Here is a 20,976-nt window from a genome sequence, read left to right on the forward strand (position 1 = left end):
TTCTCCAAAGGAAAAAGTGCAGTGCCGTGGTTTGGCAGCCCTTGCTGCCCCGAGACAGCACCTGTAGACCGAGTTTCTCCGGAGTTCGGGATGTGTGCCTGCATCTCCACCCCTGGGCCCAAACTGTGGTCTGGGGAGAGGATGACCCTGCGGGCTGGCGGGGGATGAGGACATGGGAGAACCGATGTCAGGGTGATCCCTACCCTGGGAATGAGGCAGGATGAGGCAGGAGAGAAACGTTTGGATTCCTAGGCGCCTACTTTCTCACTGAGCAGGTCGACACCCTGAGGAAGCTCCAAACTGGCAAAGGCCCTACCTTCTGCTATCAGGGAATCACCCAGCCCCCGGGATCCTCCGTGCTCTCCCACGGATGATGCTGGAGCCTGACCGCCACTATCAGCTGTACCATGGAGTGTCTGCCCACAGCTAGGGGTGCCCCAGGCTGATCACAGGGTCTCTGGACTTGTCGCTATGCAAACCTCTTCTCATGGGCTGCATTTCTTCATTCTCAGGTGGAGGGATCATCACTCACAGGCCTGGCACAGCCGTGCCCACGGACCCTCTCCTGGCCAGGCTAGCTCACACGGAACATGGGAAGCCGGCTGAGAACTCGATCATCTGAGGCCTGTGCGCTGAGTTGCTTGCTCATCCATCCCACAAGTATCTGTTAAGCCCCTAAGACAGGTTAGAATGAGCTTCTCAAGACCTTGTTTTGTTTCTCAGTCCCTAAGTGCCTCAACAAGGTGGCCAATTCAAAAACACAGGCCAACTAGGCTGGGCACGGTGGCTCACACCTGTAATTCCAGCACTTTGGGAGGCTGAGGTGGGCGGATCACCTGAGGTCGGGAGTTTGAGACCAGCCTGACCAACATGGAGAAACCCCATCTCTACTAAAAATACAAAATTGGCTGGACGTGGTGGTGGACACCTGTAATTCCAGTTACTTGGGAGGCTGAGGCAGGAGAATCACTTGAACCCGGGAGGTGGAGGTTGCAGTGAGCTGAGATTGCACCATTGCACTCCAGCCTGGGCAACAAGAACGAAACTCTGTCTCAAAAACAAACAAACAAACAAACAAAAACAAAAACAAAAACACAGGCCAACGTGGTTAGTGTTCAGGAAAGGAGAAGAGGCCTTCCCCTGAACTGCTAGAAAACATCTTCCCCAAGGGGAAACTGGAAGGAACAAACAACATGGACAAGATGTCACCGGCAGAAGTGACCCAACCCGAGAGATGGTCTGGCAATGTTCAGCTGGTGAACAGTGGGAAAACACCCAAGTCCAAATAATGTGCCTCAGGGCTGGAATTCATTCCAAAAGTATTAAGCACCTACTGGATACACAGAATAGGCAGAACTTGCTGCCCTCAGGGAGCTTACTGTCTAGTGGGGGGGAGGCAGGCAACATCCAATCATTTGAACAATGAGTGCAAAAGCTTCAGGGGAAGGGGCTGCTGGCGGTGGTTCTGCCCGCATCTCCGAACTCTCCCCCAGTGCCTCCCCCATGCCCTTGGGAAGCGGTGGCAGCTTGGGCATAGGTCTGCAGTGTACTGGTGGGGAGGGGTTTGTGCGCCCTGCTTCTCTGTTCTGACGCCAGAGGGCCAGGACCTAAGCGCTGCGGGAAGTTTCTCAGAAAAGTAACTTGGATCTGGGGTGTGCCTATTCCATTTATCACATTTTGAAAACACAAGGGGAAAAAAGGGGAACTGGAAAAAAGGGAAATTGGCCCAATATCCATTGAATGGGCTAGTCCAGGACAGCAATCAGGGCCGGAAGAGGAAGAGACAAGAACAGAGGCACTTGCTTGTCCCGGCAGAGTCAGCCCAGTGTTGGAAACTGAAGCCCAGGACTGGCCTTTTGAGCTAGACAGTCTTCTCCCGTTCCCGCTCTGCCTCCCCGCACCGCGGCCAGGTACACATGAGGACTACAAATGTGCATTTCATGTGCTCGCCTTGCTGGGCAGAGCTGCTCCGCGACATCAGACAGGGTGCCTTGAGAAAGGTATTTCCTCTGCGAGCTGGATTTTCCATAAAATAAAAAACAGCAGCATGTTACCTTTGCAGGCAGAGGGGTGAGCAGGGGACGGTTGCGTCCCACGCCCCTCAGTGGCAGGGAAGGCCAGCCACATCACAGCACAGGCGGCTCAGACCACAGACCCAGGTGCTGTGGGGACCCTCCCCAGCCCCACAGGCTGCCGTCTTCCCGCCAGGCGTGGAGTTTCCACAGCTGGAGGAGGACCAACGTCCTCTCCGCCGAACACACTATTTCTAACATGGTCCCAAGTTTCCGTTCCCATATCAAAAGCGCCTCTTTTCTGCTGAGGCAGCAAGACCTGCCAACAAAACAAGCCGCTGGGACCCACGTTTTCATAACACAACGCCTTGCCTTGAAATGCACTACAGTGAATCACTGAGGTTTAATTGTATCGGCAGCTGGGCCGGTGGCAGGAATCCGTGTGAAAGTTAGACCGCGGGGCTCGGGCCAGTCCCCAAACACCAGTGTCCCTGCCCTCCCCACCAGGCCCCTCCTCTGCTGATTGACAGCACCCCTTCTCTAGGCCCCCAAATGGAAAACCAGACAGGAGTGAGAGCCTGCCCAAGGAGAGTCTGTCTCCTTTCTTGAGAACAGTTCCTGTAGGGGCGAGGGAACTGGTCACACTGTGTGCCCTGCACCCGGTGACCCTAGGGCAGCCCACAGACCATCACCCAGGAGCTTGCTGGAAATGCAGAGTCTCGGGCTACCAGCCCTGAATGGCACTGGCCCCAGACCTCTGGGTGACCCGTGTGCCCAGCTGGTTCAGCGCTGTTGGTGGGAGTCCTCCCGAGGTGGGGGGCTGGAGGAAACACACATGAGAAGCAAAAGGCGGAGGGGCTTCCATCCTTCTCCAAGTCAATCCTAAAATACAACTGACCTGAACCAGCCACATCTAGAGGCCGACCTGTGCCACGGAAGGAGCAGGCAGCATCCCCTGTCCTGCCACCAGGTCCACAAGAATGGGGGGCGGGGCACATAAACAGGCTGTGATCCCCTTGCCCAGACCCTGTAGAAGCTGTCAATCACTCGGGGTCTGGGAAGACAGAGGTCAGGGCAACCCTGCTGGAGGCCCCTCCCCTCCTCACAGGCTCCCCGCTCTCCACCCTCCAAGCCCCTGACAGGCCCTCTCAGCTTCTCCAACGGTCCCTTAGACACGAGTGGCCACACCAGCCCTGCTAGTTCTTAAGAACCACATGAGTTATAATGACGTGCTTTTCACTTCAAACAACCCCACCTGACAGGAATCCCATCTGTGTGGGATCTTCCAGTGCCCCCTCCTCCACGGAGCCTTCCCTGGTTGGCCTCCACTGCCGCTGTCTCAGAGCACCTCTCCTTTGGCTCCAAACTCGCCCCGGAATTCTCTCAGGACCCTGGGTCCTGCCAGAACCTGGCCTGGCGGTCAGTCACGGCCCTGAGTCCTAGTTGAAGTCCACGCCCCACCCGAGACCACCCACATGTGGCTGGCCAGTGAGCGTTCTCATGGTGTCCCAGATACCTACCGGGGGATCTGGAGTTCTCGAATGTTCCAGGCAAGTGCCTGGGAAAAGACCCAGGAGAAAAGCCCCACAGGTCCTCACCACTGGGGGAAAAATGACAGAAGAGGGGTGAGGGCAGCACCTCCGGAGCCCCCGCAGTAGGGGGCCTCCCTGCTGTGTCCCCAGGCCTGCCTTGCCTGGGCTGGGTCAGCCCTGGCCCGAGCAAGCTCCACCGTCTCCAAGGGGAAGCGGCCCTTGGTTACCACTGGCCTGGAGAACCAGAAGGCAAAACAAACACTGGAGGCCGCTCCCGGGCCCAGACTCGCTCCTCACTGCTGGGAACAATTACAAGGTAATCGGCCAGGTTTTCCAGAGTTCTCCAGAATGGGGCCAGGGTGTCCACACTCCTGTCCTGCGGCTGCTGTGCCCTCCCCAAGACCCGGAGACCCCCTCATCCCATTCAGGAAAGCACAGCAGAGCAAGGCGGGCGCCCCCCAGGAAGTCGGGGCGAAGGCAGAATTGTGGCCCGCGCCACCCACGTTTCACAGCCATGAAGTCACATGGGGGAAGTGACGCCCCCCTCAGACCTCAAAAGGCGGCACTGAAGACCCCAGCCCTGCCCGCAGGGCCAGACTCAAAGGTGAAGCCAGTACAATTCCCTTCCCAGACCCTTTTCCAGCCGTGGCCAACTCTCTGGTTCCCAGGCAACTTGTCCTGAAATGAACAGAAACTCACAAGCAAAAGAGAAAGTACACTTCCTCCTGGGAGAGGCCGGGGCTGGCAGGAGAGTGGCCAGGGCAGCATCTGGCTGTGCCCCCTGCCCTCCCCAGCAAGTGCTGTCCTGGGGGGCCTTAGGTGCAGTGACCCCCACAAGTGCTGTCCTGGGGGGCCTTAGGCACAGCCAGGATAGCCTGGGCATGGATCCCCAACTGCCTCCTGTCACAGCACACTCAGAGCCCCCAGACAGTCATGAACCTCCTCCCTGGGGACAGGGTCTTCCCCTGGGCAGGGGCACCCCACAAAGGGGTCCCAGGGAGCCCACAGCCGGGGTCTTGGCTATGTCCCAGGTCTCCCTGAGCAGAAGCCTGAAGAAATGGGGTAGGGGAGAGCGGAGTGATAACCCCCTACCAACTCCCTGTCTCCACGTCTTGGGGGAGGAGGGAGAGGACAGGGGACCTGCAGGGAGAGATGTTGGCCCCTCCCCCATCTGAGCACTCAGTGTCTTCCAGGAACCAATTCAAGCCATGCTCTCTCTTCCCTGCACCCCAGCTGAGGAGGTGGGAGCATCTCCATCCCTGCCTTTTTTCAGAGACAGGTTGCTGACCTTGGCCAGAGTGTTAGCAGCAGATCCATAGCCCTTCTGCACAGGAAGAGACACCAGGTCACTCTCTTAAGTTACCCCCCCGCCCCCAAAGGCACTCTTAGATACGTTTTTCCCCGTGCTTGTCTCTGGCTAGAGCAGCTGCCCTGGCTTCATGGGGCCTCCTCCCAGGAGAGAGACAGAGACAGAGTAGGGGAGCATGAGGAGAATGAGGGGAGGCGGGGAGAAGGGCGGTTCATCCTTTCCAGTGGCTCTGCAGCCTCCACGGATGTTGGCTCAGGGCCCCAGTGGCCAGGGTGTCCCCATCAGGAGGGTGGCCTGAGGCTCTGAGTGGGTGCCACCCCCAGAAAGGCACCTAAGTGGGGACCCCACCTCCGCAAGGCTGGAGGCACAGCACTCACAGCTGAAGGGGAGAAAAGCCCGCAGAGGGCTGGGGTGTGAGATTAGGGTGCACCTCTCCCCTACCCCCAGCCTTGCCCTGTTCTCCCATCCCCCCAAAGAGGGCTTCCTGTCTCCAAACCACGGAGACCTTAAAGTTAAAACGAGTGAACAGTCTCACTGGCTAGGTGGGCAGGTGGCTGGCCAGGCGTGAGGTGCCCGCCCTGGCCATACTCCTCCCTTGAGTGTCAGGAGCCCTCTCCTCTTCCCCCCGCTAAGCCCCCGGCCTTGACCTCTTAGAGGGTCTTCAGAGCCAACTCCTGCCCTCCACACCACCTCAGAGGGGGAGGCCGTTGAGTTGGAGCTAATACCGGGGATTAGAGGCTCAGATCCTGACTTCGATGTGCTGATAACATAAATGGACCGTTTCCAGGATAACCAGCTGGAAACGACCAGAAAGCACCCCTTCCCCTCTCGTGTAGGCCCCTCGTCATCTCTTTCCACTGGGACAAGCAGAACTGATGGAGGAGTTTCTTAGAATGTCATGAGCATTTGGGGCAATGATGCCAGGGAGAGCTAGAAACATGGTCTGCAGCCAGATGCCAAGGGCCTTGAGTGCCACGATAGGGAGTCAGGCCCCAGCGCTGCAGAGCAGCCCCTCAGTGGGGACCAGCAGGCACCAGAAGGGGAGGTGGCAGGTCAGAAGGCTCCTTCCCCAAACTCACCCACACCCCCCTGGGTCTCTGGACAGAGACTATAGAAAGAAGTATAAATGGAGATGGAGGGCTGGTGTCCCCCTCTTTCCGGGGAGCAGTGCAGTTCCACCACCTAATGATAAGACAACGAAGGGCAGTGGTTCCCTGAATGCAGCAACCGATGCCCTTTTATTGTCTCAGAGTGAGGGACCTGCCCGAGCCGGCCAGGAGTTGCGTCCTCACTAGCCCAGCACTACGGGTAAACCCAGGCAGTGGCCTCCGGCCCCTGCCCCAGCCCCAGACTCTTCCTTGAATGCACACAGGCAGATGATCCCCCACTCCTCTTTCTTTCTTTCGCTTTGCGGGAAGTAGTAAAGAACCAGGAGGAAAAATTAGAAAATTGGTTTTCAGTAAACAGCAAATTCAAAGTGAGTTAACAACCCAAGAAATAACATTTCAAATCAACAGCATGAGAGAGCGCTGCTCATTTTTCACCTGCAGAGATGAGAACAATAAACGCCTACCCTGGAAGACTGCAGAGAGCCTCAGAGAAGAAAATGAACAGACACGAAGAGTCTAACAGTTCCCAGCACACAATAGGTCCTCAAACAGTGCTGGGTGCTTACACAGCTTGGCATGGGGCACCCCTGAGTACCTTGTACTTGATATGTATTCATGGATTAGGTGGTGGCTATTGTGTGCACATGACATTCGGAGGGTAGAAACTCCAAAGATCATCTTCCAGCCACTGACCAAGGGACTAGAGAGCGACAACATTCTTTCTTTGTTTTTGCCACCGACAGGGTCCTGCCCTGTTGCCCAGGCTGGAGTGCAGGGGCGCAATCATGGCTCACTGCAGCCTCAACCTTCTGGGCTCAAGTGATCTTCCCACCTCAGCCTCCCAAGTACCTGGGACTACAGGCACGCACCACCACGCTCAGCTAGTTTTTGAGTTTTTGTAGAGATGGGATCTCGCTCAGGCTGGTCTTGAACTCCTGGACTAAGTAACCCTCCCACCTTGGCCTCCCGAAGTGCTGGGATTACAGGCGTGAGCCACTGCACCCAGTCCCACAATGGTTTTTTTTTTTTTTTTTTTTTTTGAGACAGAGTCTCGCTCTGTCACCCCAGGTTGGAGTTCGGTGGTGTGATCTCAGCTCACTGCAACCTTCGCCTCCTGGGTTCAAGTGATTCTTCTGTCTAAGCCTCCCGAGTAACTGGGATTACAGGTGCTCACCACCACACCTGGTTAATTTTTGTATTTTTAGTAGAGACAGCGTTTCACCATGTTGGCCAGGCTGGTCTTGAACTCCTGACCTCAGGTGATCTGCCCACCTCAGCCTCCCAAAGTGCAGGGATTACAGGCGTGAGCCTGTAATTGTAATTTCTACAGGCCCCGTAGAAATCAATATGGCAATTCCTCAAAAAACTCAAAATAGAATTACCATATGACCCAGCAAATCCACTTCGGGGTGTTCACTCAAATAAATGCAAAGCAGGGCCTTGAACAGGTATTTGTACACCCATCTTCATAGCAGCATTGTTCACAAAGGCCGAAAGGTGGAAGCGACCTGTGTCCATGGACAGATGAATGGAAAAGCAAAATGGGGCCCATCCCCACGATGAAATATTACTCAGCCTTAAAACGGAAGGACATTTTGATACATGCTATATGAGTGACTCCTGAACACGGTATAGGAAGTAAAGTAAGCCAGTCACAAAAAGACAAATACTGTATGACTGCACTTACACGAGGTACCTAAGACAAGCGGATCCATAGAGACAGAACATTGAATGGTGGTTGCCAGGGACTCCAGGGAGCAGGAATGGGGGGTCAGGAATGGGGCACAGAGTTTCCATTGGGGAAGATAAGAAAGTTCTGGAGATGGACAATGCTGATGGTTGTACAACAATATGAAGGTACTTAATGCCACTGAATTCTTAAAAATGGTTTTAAAATGGTAAATTTGGCCAGGCATGGTGGCTCACGCCTGTAATCCCAGCACTTTGGGAGGCTGAGACAGGTGGATCACTTGAGGCCAGAAGTTCGAGACCAGCCTGATCAACAAGGCGAAACCCTGTCTCTACTAAAATTACAAAAATTGGCCAGGCACGGTGGCTCATGCCTGTAATCTCAGCACTTTGGAAGGCTGAGGTGGGCGGATCACCTGAGGTCAAGAGTTCGAGACCAGCCTGGCCAACATGGTGCAACCCTGTATCTATTAAAAATACAAAAATTAGCCAGGCATGGTGGCGGGTGCCTGTAATCCCAGCTACTCGGGAGGCTGAGGCAGGAGAATTGCTTGAGCCCGGGAGGCGGAAGTTGCAATGAGCCGAGATCGCACCACTGCACTCCAGCCTGGGAGACAGACTCTGTCTCAAAAAATAAATAAAATAAACCATTAATTTTATGTTACATGTATTTGCTACAATTGAAAAATGCTTTGTTTTATATAAAAATAAACAGAAACCTGAGATATGGAGATTAGGTGATGAAAGGAGTCCCTCTGTCCTGATGCCACTGGGACAAAAGTGAAAAAGTGTGAAGGAATGTGGCCGAGCATCCCTGGCCAGGCCCCACCTGCCTCTACGCCAGTCAACAGCCAGGTCATCTCTACCTTCAGCTGTTTTCCCAGGAGCCACGCTGGAGAGGAAAACCAGCTGGGCAGAGGGAGAATGTTGCTATTTATTTGGCTCATGGGCTCCTTGGGCCTCTTTGGCAACCTCTTCTCCTTTCCGTTGGAATAAAAAAAAAAAAGGACTGTGCTCTTCCCTGGGCCGCTTTGGGGGTCAGCCTACACTGGATGAGGCTGTTCACAGCAGGCTCACACTGCAGGCACTTCAGGAAGCTGGCAAGGAGGGCTGGGTATGGTGGCTCACGCCTGTAATCCCAGCACTTTGGGAGGCCGAGGTGGGCGGATCACCTGAGGTCAAGAGTTCAAGACCAGCTTACCCAACATGGCCAAACCACGTCTCTACTAAAAATATAAAAATTAGCTGGGCATGGCGGCATGTACCTGTAATCCCAGCTACTTGGGAGGCTGAGGCAGGAGAATCGCCTGAACCCGGGAGGTGGAGGTTGCAGTGAGCCGAGATCACACCACTGCACTCCAGCCTGGGTGACAGAGTGAGACTCTGCCTTAAAAAAAAAAAGAAGCTGACAAGAAGACAGAATTGGCAGGAAGTAGAAGTGGACTTGAAAAAGGAGATAAATGCATATAAGACCAGGCCCTAGATGGCTAAGAATTGGGGACGGGCTGCTGTCCAGAAAGTGACACATGGCTGTGCTGGTCCCTCTGGGAGCAGACACTGAACGGGGCAGACCAAGGTTCTCACCGAAGAAGGTGGGTTCCATGTTTCTGGCCATTTTTCTGTGGAATATGCACCCGGGAGGCTGATTCTTGGACCCTGGGTGTTTGCTGTGCCTGACGCAGCCCATGAGGGCAGGAGCTCAGTCAGCACTTGTTGGTGGATAGCACTGAAACCAAGTCTCAGCCACGGACCCCAAGATGGGGCCCAGGCCAGGACCACCCGCGGCCGATGCCCTCTCCTGCTGCCACCACACTTCCTGTGGTCTCCGTCACCCTCCACGCATTCAGGCTGCAGAAGCAGCAAGCTGACCTCACGCCTAGACTCTGCAGGGAAAATGCTCTTGCAAAATCATGACCTCCTAATCGAGAAATTGAATGGGCCTAAAAAACAAGCATCCTCTCTCTACCTCTCAACTGTATCTGAAGATACCACCATGCCCTTGGCCTGAAATGCTCCTAGCTTTGTGACAGTATGTGAGTCACTCTCTAAGGTTCTGTCCCAGCTCCTCTGCCTGTTCTTCCTGCTATTTTCACACAGATGTTTTGGAGGGTCTCTCCCTCCACAGGGCCTCCCTCCGTGGGATCCTTTGCTCTCATGGCGCCAGGGAGTGTCTGCTTGTGAACTTGACGTGTCCACCAAATACTGCTCCCAAATAGCGGGGACCCTGCCTCCACTCATACATCCCTGTAGACTCAAACGGCCCCCTCCTGGCCTCTACAATGCTGCCAATTTCTATCATCAACCTCCAGTTCACCCAGATTCAAACCCCTCATCTCCCTCGATTCCTCCTCTTCTTGGCTTTCCACATTAGCACCGAACGTTGTAAATTGCTCCCCCCATAATTGCTCACTCCCACCTTCACTCTCACGGCTTAAGTCATCGCTTGCAAGGCCACTGCAAGAGTCTCCAAGTCCCTTAGATCTCAGCCCACTCAAACAGATCTTCCTAAAACGCTCCCATTGAGACTTTTTTTTGGGGGGGGTAGAGATGGGGTCTCACTATGTTGCCCAGGCTATTCTCAAACTTCTGGCCTCAAGCAATCCTCCCGCCTTGGCCTCCCAAAGTGCTGGGATTTATAGGCATCAGCCACCTCGCCTGGCCAAGGCTTTTTTAAATTTTGAAAATCTGTAATTCAAAGATGTACAAAAGAGTCACATATTTTTAACACTCAAAACAAACTGTCAACAGTTTGGCACATTTGTTTTCGGTCCTTTTATTACACAATAGTCAAATAGCCAGAGGACTGGAACAGACAATACAGAGAAAAAGTAAATGCAAACAGTAAGTAAACTTGCAGGAAAAGAAGCTCAACCTCCCAAGGAGACAAAGGGACATAAAAGAAAAGCAGTAATGAGATCGCATGTTGCACCCTCCAGATTGCTACAGAGTCAATACAGAGATGGTGCCTCCTGTCTACAGGAAGCGGAAAGCAAGTACCAACGTGGCTGGTGGGATCTGAATCCAGTATCTTCGGGGAAATGAACGGACAACTGATCCAACAATTCCACCCCTGGTGCATGAACCCATAAGAACAAGAGTGCCGGTTGGCCACGGTGACTCACGCCTGTAATCCCAGCAGTTTGGGAGGCCAAGGCAGTGGATCACCTGAGGTCAAGAGTTCGAGACCAGCCTGGCCAACATGATGAAACCCCATTTCTACTAAAAATACAAAAAATTAGCCAGGCATGGTGGCGCACGCCTGTAATCCCTGCTACTCGGGAGACACAGGCCAGAGAATCGCTTGAACCTGGGAGGCAGAGGTTGCAGTGAGCCGAGATCGTACCACTGTACTCCAGCCTGGGCAACAAGAGCGAAAGTCCGTCTCAAAAAAAAAAAACAAAAAAAAAACCAAAAAAAAGGCCAGGTGCAGTGGCTCACGCCTGTAATCCCAGCACTTTGGGAGCCTGAGGCGGGTGGATCGCGAGGTCAGGAGATCGAGACCATCCTGGCTAACACAGTGAAACCCCGTCTCTATAAAAATACAAAAAATTAGCCAGGCATGGTGGTGGGTGCCTATAGTCCCAGCTACTCGGGAGGCTGAGGCAGGAGAATGGCATGAACCTGGGAGGCTGAGTTTGCAGTGAGCCGAGATCACACCACCGCACTCCAGCCTGGGGGACAGAGCGAGACTCCGTCTCAAAAAACAAACAAACAAAAACAAACAAACAAACAAAAAAACAAGAGCACCAGTAGCAGAAGGAGATCCATAAACAGGTGTTTATGACAGAGGTGCGGCCACTTCCTGCCACTCCAAATCGAGTGCACGGTCATTGACAAAGGTCACTCAGGCAGGCCGCTCTGATATGTCTACACCATGAACTGTCGTTATGCAGCAATAAAAAAGACGAGGTAGAACCACATCAGTGAGCCTGGAGACACTTCCACAAGCATTCAGCAGGAAGATCATGAAAGAATATGAAAGGAGAGCCCGTTCTAATAAAATAATGGCATCCCCAAAGATACAGACATACAGGTCAGTGCAGGCAGGGAGGTATGGAACTATTCTGGGTGTATCATCCTTCAATAAAAGATTTATGGGGTTTTTTTAAGTATGCAAAAAAAAGACACAGAAAATTACAAGTGTTGGCAAGGATGTGGAGAAACTGGAACCCTTGTGTATCATGGATGGAAATGCAAAATGGCGTAGCCACTGCACACAGTAGGGTGGTCCCTCAAAAAACTCAGAATGATGATTGCACGATCCAGCGATGTACTCCACACTACTGAACTGCACGTCTTAAATGGTTAAGATGGTAAATTTTAGGTTTTTGTATAGTTTACCATGATTTAAAAAAACAGTTCAGAAGGACATGCTCCAGTCTAACATCAGTTTGGGAAGGGAGAGAGAAAGGAGGGGAGGAAGGGAAGAGGAAAGGCAAACCCAAAATACTCCCCCGAATGTGTCAGGTGAAGTTAGGCATACGTGTGTCCGCGTGACAAGGTTGGCTGGCAGGACGTTACTGTGGTTTCCTTGGGGTGGTAGGAGTGAGGAGACTGGCAAATCTTTATTATTATTATTATTATTATTAGATACATATATATATATATATATTTTTTTTTTTTTTTTTTTTGAGGTGGAGTTTCACTCTTGTTGCCCAGGCTGGAGCACAGTGGCACAACCTTGGCTCACTGCAACATTCGCCTCCCGGGTTCAAACGATTCTCCTGCTTCAGCCTCCCGAGTAGCAGAGATTACGGGCATTCACCACCACGCCCGACTAATTTTGGATTTTTAGTAGAGATGGGGTTTCACCATGTTGCCCAGGCTGCTCTCGAACTCCTGACCTCAGGTGATTGCCCACCTCACTCTCCCAAAGTGCTGGGATTACAGGTGTGAGCCACTGTGCCCAGCCTGGTACACCTTTATGTGTACGTATCAGGGGTCATTCAGATTCTTCTAGATGAGCAATCACCTAGGAATTATTTACGCCACTGATCTCGGACAAACTACAGTGAGAAGAGACGCCTTGTGTCCTCAAAATGGAGGTAAGAGACCCAGCAGATGGTCAGGTTTCCCTTTTCCTCTTTGCAAAAACGTGCAATCACCTGCTCCTGGGCCACTCTGAACCCGCTGTCCTGTCATCCACAGCAATTTTCTCCCTGGACTCTAGGAATCAGTCCCAGAAAAGATTCCAAAGGCCTCATAGTATCCAAGTTTTGAGAAGAAAGGTCTGCAGAGTCACACTACCCACAGAACGTTCTCTTCTACCTCCATACCCAAGCCCACCATCCCCATGGCCCCACCGCCATCTGTCCGACGACGAGATCTGGGAGGTCTCCTGGGCTCCAGCACTAACTTCTTTCTTTCTTTTTTTCTTTCTTTTCTCTTTGTTGTTGTTGTTGTTGTTGTTGTTTTTGGGACGAGGTCTCACTCTGTCACCCAGGCTGGAGTGCAGTGGTGCGATCTCAGCTCACTGCAACCTCCCCATCCTGGTTCAAGGGATTCTCCTGCCTCAACCTCCTGAGTAGCTGGGACTACAGGCACCTGCCACCATGCCTAAGTTTTGCATTTTTTTTTTTTGTAGAGACAGGGTTTCACCGTGTTGGCCAGGCTGTCCAGCACTAACTTCTGAAGGGTGGCCAAGCCCATCTTCCCAAATGCTCTCCCCTACTCCCTTCCTCGATCCTCTCACCTGACCTACCCACCACCGTGTGTCACCTCCCCTGACCTCTCCATCACTGCCCTCCAGCCCTCAGCATGAAGTTCCTGGAGCGAGACACCCACACCTGTCCACCCGTCCACCCATCCACCTGTCCACCCATCCACCTGTCCATCTGTCCACCCGTCCACTCATCCACCCGTCCACCCATCCATCTGTCCACCCGTCCACCCATCCACCTGTCCACCCGTCCACCCGTCCACCCGTCCACCTGTCCACCCGTCCACCCGTCCACCTGTCCACTCATCCATCTGTCCACCCATCCATCTGTCCACCCATCCACCTGTCCACCCATCCATCTGTCCACCCATCCATCTGTCCACCCATCCACCCGTCCACCCATCCACCCGTCCACCCGTCCACCCGTCCACCCATCCACCCGTCCACCCGTCCACCCATCCACCTGTCCACCCATCCACCCGTCCGCCCGTCCACCCATCCATCTGTCCACCGGTCCACCTGTCCACCCGTCCACCCATCCAGGATCTCGCCTTTCCTCCCTCTGCAGCTGCATCTCCCCCCAGCCACAAACCCCTCAACCAGCGGCGCTCAGGCCCCGTGCAGACTGAACCACCTGCAGTGCTCCTCACGCTGCTTCATACAACTGCCCTTAGGTATCTTCAGGTCTCCCACTTGGGAGGCCGTCCCCGCCACCCTGTCCCCCAAGCGAACTCCCACACATCTGCCAGAGTTCTGGCAAGTCTTTCTGCCCTTTACTGGCAAACTCCAGCAAATGCAGGGTCCGCCCCTATTAGGGCAGAGCAGTGGTTTTCAACCGGGGTGATTTTACTACCCTCCCTCCCTTACCCCAGTGTACCCCAGGGGATTTGGCAATGTCTGGAGACACACGTGGGGATCACAAGTTGGGGTGGCGTCTGGTGGGTGGGGGCCAGGGATGTTGCTAAACGCCCAGCAATGCCGACAGGCCTCACATCGACAATTCCCCTGCCCTGTGTCAACAGTGCCATGTTGGGAAGCCCTGATGCAGAGCGAGCTTCAGCTGAAAAGATGCAGGGTATTCCTGGGACAAAACCAACTTCACATGCCCAGAAGCACCACCTAGGACCCGACACCTGTGGCCCTGTGTCAGCTCCACGGCTCTCCCAGGCCAGAAGGGAGGTAGTGAGCTGGAGCTCGGTGCTCATCCCAACGCGCTCATCAGCCTCTGGGTTACCCCGAATAAGACGTTTACCTCTCGGGCCTTAGAGTCCCTGTTTATAAAACGGAGCACTGAAAGAAACCAGCTCTTCCCCGAAGTGGCCTTGACAGATTCTTAAGGCACCTGAAATCATATCTGAGCTGGGAAAACATCACATCCCTCCTAAAGAGTCCTAAACCCATCAGCATCTTAAAGGCTCTGAGAAGTCCTGCAGCACAGAAACGCAAGGGTTCTGTTGAACTCTAGCAGTTTCCAAACTTGAAGAAATGGGACATTCTTCCCAGAGTACATCTTTGCACAACATCATGAAGGATGACAGTTTGGAGGACCTCCGGATGTCTTTGGGCTCAGCTGCTTCGAGATTCTATTGATGGGCCTGCCCTGCCTCCTCCCTCAGCCCCTGTACTGAATCCTTCAGACAGCCACGTTCGTCTGGCTCTAAAGAAGGGGGCGCGAAGGTGCGCGGCAGAGCTGAGATGTTTCCGGTGTGAGGTATGGGGCCGTTCATCACCTGCTCCAGCTAAGCGAACTCTCTGAAACATCCACGCCACAGCCCCCAAATCCTCCCAAAGAGCAAGTGTGACTGGAGCCCCCCATTCACCAATCCCAGGTCAGGGGCTTGCACTCTGGTGAGAAACTGAGGCTGGTCCTGGGCCCCGTTAGGGCCCGTCCTCTTAAATCTAGACCAGAGTTGGGCAAATGATGCCCAGGGGCCAAATGTGGCCCACCGTCTACTTCTGGAAGTGAAGCTTTGACTGGCACACGGCCGGGCTTACGTGTTGTCTGTGGCTGCTTTCACGCTACAAATAGACTTGAGTAGTTGCGGCAGACACCATATGGTCTACAAAGCCTAAATCGTTACCATCTGGCCCTTTTGCTGACCCTTGGTTGAGGCCTTAGGAAATGGTGAAGAAACGGGTCAAATCTCTCCCCCAAGACTCTGTCCTACTGGCTCAGGTGCCTGCATCCTGGTGCACTGGGGTGGCCAGCTGCTCCCCAAGCACAGACAAGCACTCAGATCCTGCCATCTGCCCAGCTCATGCCCAACCCTACCCTCCCGGTCTGCCCGCTCTGCCTCGTAAGGTGCATTCCCCATGGCGCAGCCTTTCCTGGGCCCCCGGTGACACCCCCTTCCCTTTACATCCCAGAACCTCATTTCCAGAAGCTACTATCCTGCTTCAGTTATGCACTTGCCTGGCGATCAACTTTTAAGCGTGTACCCGCCAAAGACATACATACCCATGCATACGTGATACTCACGCATACATGATACTCACATGCTTCTGTATCAATAGATTATATATGTTACAAAACACACATCCCCAAAATAGAAATGAAACTGGATGAGATAAAAATAGCTGCCCACACTTGGGTGGATCATCCTGTGAGTGGCCGCTCCGGAGGCCGTGGGCTTAGAGGACCATCCTGGGACCCCCTAGGACGTGCTGCCCATGGGCATTGGGGGTTGTGCTAGTCTCTTCCCCAGGAAATGACAGCAGACGCATCTAAGAATGAGGAACCATCCCAATGCCCTGCCCCGAGCACCTGCCCCTAAGCCAAGACCCCCAGGTGCAAGGAGGCTGGGGTTCTCGGGACCCAGGTGCCTTTCCAATCTGGAAGACTGGAAAAGGGCGGCAAGCAGGAAAGAAGGGGTTAGGGTCCCCCCCTCCACCTAAAAAAGGCGCCAGCTGCTCCCTTGGCAGCAAACACCCTGCTGCATCCACGGGGATTTTTGTGTTTTGACTCAGAGGCAATAAGCCTTTCCGATTAAACCAACACAGACTAAACTGCAGGAATGAGGAAGGCCCCTCAGCAGCGGCGGGCTTGCCATTTCTGCTCGGCCAGGGGGAGGAAAGACGGTGGATGGTCAGGCTGCTGTTTTTCTCTGGAGGCAGCTGACCAAGGGTGGCTCAGCCTCAGTGGCTTCCTTCTGGAAGGTGGCACAGGAGCCACAGCAAGGCCTCTGGTCCCCCAGCTTCTTGGCGCTCTCAGACTCACACCCCACGTCCCACTCGGAGCCCACCCAACCCTCCCTGACCAGTCCACCAGGGGGAACATTCGGCCACATGCAGACGTGATCCTGGCGGTCTCGAGGTGAACCTCCTACCTCCCCATTCCCTCCGGTCACGCCTTTAGCCACGGTGCCCAGGCAGTGTGAGGTGACCCCTCCAACACCACCCACTGACTTTTCTGTGGCCCCTGCAGAGACTCCAAGAGCTTCCATGAGGCCCAGTCTGAGTGGCCCCTCGGTGTCTCTACCTCCAGTGCACAGGGAGAGTGAGGATCAGAAAAGCAACCTGCCCAGGCCTGGGGGTGGTGCTGACCTTTCCAAGAGTCCCAGGGGATGGTTCTTTGTTCTTCAAGAAGTCTTCTCATGAGCGCCAAAGCCCAACCAAAGAAAGGCAGGGAAGACTAAATTCAGCCTCACCGAGAGCATTCCACCTGACCCTCCCACACGGCGGCCGGCCCAGCCACCCTCCTGGGGACAGATGGACTAAGGGACATGCAGAGGTGGAGTGGGACAGGTCACTGTGACCTCGTGGAGCCCACACTCCTCCTGGCCAGGACCCAGGACACTCTGTCACCTCCTTCCCCCATTCTCTCCCGCCTGCCCCACTGGTCTGGCTGTTCCTGGCGCCTGACAAGCTCCTGCCTCAGGATCTCTGACTTCCCAAGTCCTCTGCCTGGCTCTGGGCACACTGGGCCTGAGGCCCCAGGTGGCCGTTCCCCCACTTCCCTCACGGCTCTGCTCTGAGGTCACCACGTCACCGAGGCCTTTCTCAGCCATCCTGCCCAAATGGCAAACGTCCTCTGCCCCCGTGCCACGCTCTGAGCTTCCCCATGGAACTTCACAATGGCGTTCACTTGGTTATCTGCTCAAGACCTGTCCCCCTATGAGAACACAGGGGCTGGAACTCAGTCTTGCTCACACTGTGCCTCAGGGCCTGGCACAGTGCCTGGCACAGAGTAAGTGCTCAATACATGCCTGCTGAGTGACTGACTGTTCCACGGTGCCACCTGCCCACACCACCATGCGCTGCAGAAATGCCACTCCCATAGAAGCAGGGCCTAGGGTTTCCCACACCACCTTCCCAAAGAGATGGGCAGGCATCCATCTCTCTGTCCCCGACCTGCTATGGAACCTTCCCCACTGGATCCAAAGCTCTCCTGCCCCAGGTCTGCCCTCCAGGCCCCTCATTCCTTGAGAACTCACTCCCGAAAGGTGGCAAGAGCTCAATCTTACACAGCCCAGACTGTCCCTAGCGTGCAGGGCTGGTGAGGACCCAGGGAGCAGGGACAGCTCTCCGTCTGCACTGGTGGAGGCAGAGTACAGGTCTTCTTGGACACCCAGCGCCCCGGCTGGGGGAAGCCCAGTCTGCAGTGAGAACAGAGGAAGCTTCATCCAACTCCACGTGCTGAGCTCTGGAGTCCCAGCTTCCACCGAGTGCGGCCACTGCATCCGCACCAGCTGTCCGTTCAGGAGGCAGCGGCAGCAAGACCCAGTACAGACCTGCTCACAGGCGCCTCCGATCCACCAGCCGGGTGTCCCTGCTCCCCCACTCCACTCAGTTTTCCAAGAAAGCATGTGTCTGGTCTGGATCCGACAAGACCATGCTGGCTCCACGGCCAGGCGAACAGACTTGTCCCAAACACAACTGTCTGGCCCGGTGGCAGCTCTAAGAAGTCCAGGGCCACAAGTGTTTTTGTCAGAGTGAGCCGTGGCTCGGAGGTGGCCGCGCTCCTTCCCAGAGAGAGTCTGGGCTCCAGGAGACGCTGGCTGGCCGCTGCCTCCTGCCAGGAGCCACACACAAAGTGCCCTTTATAGGAACAAGACAGGCCGGCCACTGGCAGTTTCAGCCTCAGGGAAACCCAGGTTTGGGTTTTCTCCGAGGGCACAACCAGGCTTTTGTCTTGACTCCCCCTCCCCACCCAAGCTGGTTTCCTCGTCAGACACACCGAGTCCTGGGTCCACGGCCCTCCGAGCCGACCCTCCAGAGGCTGGGCACAGACAGACACCGTGGAGGACAGCCAGGGACGTGCACCCAGGCACCAGATGCCCCCACGCTCATCACAGCCTCACTGAGGACCTACCACGTGCTGAGCCACAGGACAGCAGCGGAACTCACCAGAGCAGAGCCGCAGATGGCACACCACCAACGGCTAATCGGAGCACGATTCATCCATACCATGAAGAGCTGTGAGTCCCACTACGTGCCGGCTCCACATGGTGATAAAGACAAAGTCCCTCCCGCCAGGGCCCATTCCAGCCACGTCAGAGGCGCCCACTTGCCGGAGGAGAAAAATACGAGATTATCTACCAGAAATATGGTTCCCCACTTTGGCACACACAAAAAAGATACGGACTGAAAAACCTAGGAAAAAAGGTGGGGCCGTGACGGAGCAATCAGGCTCAGAGCAACCAGGCTGGCCCGAGGAGGGTTCCGCAGCCCGAGTTTGGGCTGTGAAGGAGAGCTTTGGGTAGTCACCCGCAAGCGGCCCACCTCCTCCGGGTCTGCACCCTGGCTCTCCTTCCTGCAGGAAAAGACCCCCTGAATTTCCCATGGGCCACCGAGAGGGCGGATCCAAGAGGAAGGGATGGGAGAAAGCCCTGGTTCCAAGGTACCACATGGCGCAGCCCCTGACGTCCATGGGCAACAGCAGAAGAAATGTATTCCTCATCACCCTGGAAACTGGCAGCAAAATGGCACTGTCTCACTGAGGCCTGGAGGACCAGCCACCTGGGGGACCTCCAAAGGCCAAATCCCCAGAATCTGCCCAACATGGGCTCTCGGTGCCTGGAGATGCACGGGCAGCCATGTGTTCGAGACCATCTCCATGCAGGGAGGCGCGTCTGCCATTCTCCCTTCTCCGCTTCGTTCACATCTGGATTCCACAAAGATTAAACACTGAGCTTCAATGAAGTCCCTGCCTGTGGACAGGGCTCCGGGCCTCCATGAGGGCAGCACAGTCCACCGCTGACTTCTGACCTTCAAGGTCAGCCTTGGTACCCAGCGCCAGGCTGAGCACCCTCTGAGATCCCCTGAGATCTCTGCCAACGGGCCCTGAGGGAGGCTCCACAGCCAGCCAGGGGGAGATGTGGAAAGTCCCCAGCGACTCCACGGAGGGCACATCCACTGCTGAGTGCCCCGCCAAGGGGCTGGGGCCAGAGAGGGGCCCAGTGGAGCCACAGCCCCCCTCGGCTCAGCGGGAACTAGAATGTTTCATCCAGACACTCAAAGCCACCAGCCCAGCCAGGGTACTTCATGAGAGCAAAAAGGCTGAGTGCGGGGACAGAGGCCCTGTGGATACCCCTCTCCAACATGGCAGCGGGAAGGAATGTCCGGCAGGCGGTTGCAGAGGTGGCAAAGTCCGCGAAGGCCGGAGCTGGGGAGGGGCGACCGCCTGGCCCGTCCACCACTGGCATCAAAGAATGACAGCCAGACACTGTCACTGTGGGGAAGGTCACATCTGGGTCAGTGCTGGCGGCACGGGAAGGGAGTGACCTATTTCCAAGGCCCATTCAGGAACCTCCTTGCGAGCCCAGACGTCTGACGCAGCCAGACAACAAAAGAAAGGGGCTGAGAAGAGTGTCCGGGCGGGTGGGGTGGGTGCGGGCTCGAGGTGTCTGGTGACCTAACAGCGCTTCCCTCCACGTCAGGGCTGCCTGCCCCCGCTGACCATCAGACCTGCCAGAGCAAGACCCAACCTCCAAGTCACCGTCCCTCTCCGACACCTGCCACCTTGGGTGCTGGCTCTCCTCAGCCTCCAGAACATTCCAGTCACAGTGGAACCTGCAGGTGGTCCCGGTCTCCCCAGAAGCTGGCCCAAGATTTCTCCCCAGCCCACCTCCCACCTCTGTCCACAACGATGCCACTTCTCAGGGGCTTGAAAGAAAACTCATCAGCTACGAACCCTGAGCCCTCATCACGATTGCCATCCCTCCTCAATTAACCATCAGATTAGGGCTTTAAATGCCTCTGGCCAAGAGCCCAGTAGGTGACAGATCGCGCAGGTGAGCAGGCGCCTTTCGGGACAGGAATAACCAAAGAGAATCTGCTGAAACATGCAAAAATGAGAGCTAGGCACAGACTTTGGAGCTGACAACCCTGGTTCTAACCCCAGCTCTGCCCTGACCCGGCTATAACCTGAGAGACTTTCTGAACCTCTGTTTCCCCACCTGCGAACTGAGGTTAATAGCCCTGTCTCACTGGGATGATGTGGGGATTAGAGGAGACGATGCCGGTACACTACTCAGCCTGCTGCATTTTTAAGTGCTGATTAAAGAGAAGCCACAGAGATGAGTCCAAGACAAAGAGGGAGCCAGCCTTGATCACCAGGAGCTAAGTCCCGGGAATGTGGGTCGTTAATAAAGAACTATTCAAGCCCCTTATTTGGGATGGGTGCTCAGGAGCGCACATATTTACATCACCTGCCCAGTGCGATTCC

At 55.0% G+C, this 20,976-nt stretch overlaps 1 protein-coding gene and 1 long non-coding RNA gene across 4 annotated transcripts in view; one reads left to right on the plus strand and one right to left on the minus strand.

Moving 5' to 3' along the window:
- Positions 1-20,976, minus strand: part of SPSB1 (splA/ryanodine receptor domain and SOCS box containing 1) — a 76,156-nt gene that overhangs the window by 27,040 nt on the left and 28,140 nt on the right.
- Positions 574-19,547, plus strand: LOC144336583 (uncharacterized). The gene is made up of 3 exons (XR_013408476.1): positions 574-805; positions 7,357-7,575; positions 18,344-19,547. It is a non-coding gene; the product is annotated as an uncharacterized LOC144336583 (long non-coding RNA).

The sequence above is a fragment of the Macaca mulatta genome, chromosome 1 (genome assembly GCF_049350105.2).
Source record: "Macaca mulatta isolate MMU2019108-1 chromosome 1, T2T-MMU8v2.0, whole genome shotgun sequence".
NCBI lineage: Eukaryota > Metazoa > Chordata > Mammalia > Primates > Cercopithecidae > Macaca > Macaca mulatta.